Below are 2,018 nucleotides of genomic sequence, written 5' to 3' on the forward strand. Positions count from 1 at the left end.
GTCCCGGCTCTGCTCCCCCTGCTCCCCACCCCGACCCGTGTGTGCTCCCCACCCCGTCCCGAGTCCGCTCCCCCACCCCGTCCCGGGTCCGCTCCCCCACCCCGACCCGGGTCTGCGGAAATGCTTCTCCGCTCCAGCCTCAGCTGCAACCCCCTCAGTGCTGCTTGGGGGCAAGCCTGGCCGCCTGGAAATGCCAAGGCGCCCCTGGACTCCACTTTATGGAAGCCCAGTGTCGGGCCCTGGACTCACAACCCTGAGGCCCAGGAGGCCCTGCTCTCTGCAAGTGCCCAAGTGCTTCCACCCTGGGCCTCGGGTTCCCCAGCTGTCAAAGGAAGGGGTCCACTGGGCAGGTCATCGCGACAGTGATGGTGGAAACAGCCAACGTGGGTGAGCCCTACGAGGTCTTACATGCCCTCTGAGGAAGGGAAGTGACTACCCAGGTTTGGCAGATGGGGAAATCGAGGCCCAGAGAGGTGCAGGGTCACCCTACCAGCAAGGGGCCCACTCTGGAACCCTCACACCACACCACCTGCACCACCTGCCGTCAGCCCACCCAGAATCCACACACGCCTGGGAACTTCGTCCAGTCGCTGCTCTCCGGGCACCCACTGGGCATCCCTCCTCCCCTCCAAGGGGATGGCTTCTTCCACAGGGAAGCCCACTGGGAGCAGGAGGGAGGCCATGGTCAGATTCCCAGCCCAGAATGACTGCTGGCCAGTGACTTCATACTCAGCCTCCAGCTCCGGTAAATGGGACCCAGGACAGCCACGGTTCTGATTGAGGGAGACCCCACGGGAACAGAGTTTAACCCCTTTACAAGCTACTGCTGGCCAGGACCACCTCATCTCCCCATTTCCCAGTCCCTGGTACCCCCAGCACAGACCAGGCAATCAGGGAACCGGTGAGTTGTGGCTGCTATTTTCCAAAAACAACCACAGCAACGTTTCCGTTCCCACACGATCCTCCACAACTTTCCCCTCGGAAGGCAGATCGGAGACGTGGAATCTGCATTCCCTTCCCTTGCACGTGAGTGGCTTTTGTGACATTACACGATTTCCACGGCGAGGTCACAAAAGGTGGCGCGTGCCACGGCCACCGGGGGCTCACCGAGTCGCCCAGCAGCCATGTTGTGAGGAAGCCCAGGTGACGGATAACTCCTGCTTTGCGGATGCAGGAACTAAGCAAATTCTTGTTTTCAGCCACAGAGTTGTCGGGTCATACATCGTGCAGCAAGCTCAACACACAGTAGCTGTCAGAATTCTAACCCGTCCTGGGTCCCCACACAGGAGTCCCCACACGGACGTGTCTGCCACGTGGCCACCACAGGGCTGGGCAGCAAGTGCGGGGAGCAAGTGCGGGGCCTGCAGACAGGCGGACCATCCGTGTCACGTGCACAACTGTCCCGGAAGCCAAGACAGGGATGCAGGGCGGGCAGCTCCCCGGGACTCACAGGCCAAGGCCACCGCGGGCCAGCTCCGTGGTCCCTGGGGCGGTCCCTCCTAGTCATCGGAAGCCAGGGTGGACAGTGTGCGGTGGGTGTCTCCCTCAGCAGCGGAGCCACACGGCCCGGGAGGCCCCGCCCCTCCGTGTGGGGCAGGTGTCACCGATGAGTGAGGACCAGGGCGTACATGAGCCAGCCCCCTTGTCTCAGGTGGAGGGAACTCCGGGCAGCTCATGCTTCAGGGCCCCCCGGATCAGACTGAGGCCAACCCCAGCCAGGACCACTGCCCCCCACGGCCTCCCTGGTCGCCTGGCTGCTTGGTCTTGGGTCCAGAAGTCCCGTGTGTCATGATCCTGGCTCGACCTCTGCCAGCCAACAGAGTCCTGGGAAGCTGACATGACCTCCTTAGCTGACCTCAACCTCACGGCAGTGTGGGCCGCGTAACACTGCAAACCTCCCTCTTCTGGCAGCACCCTCTCCCCCGCTCTCCAAATGCACCCGCCCCACAGTGGTTTCCCCACTTCCCCCCAGAAGGCTCCTCGTCCTAGCTCAGCTTCCTTGGGGGAACATGGCCTCC

Source organism: Leptonychotes weddellii, chromosome 1 (assembly GCF_054177405.1).
Source record: "Leptonychotes weddellii isolate Sample4059 chromosome 1, ASM5417740v2, whole genome shotgun sequence".
NCBI classification, from domain to species: Eukaryota; Metazoa; Chordata; class Mammalia; order Carnivora; family Phocidae; genus Leptonychotes; species Leptonychotes weddellii.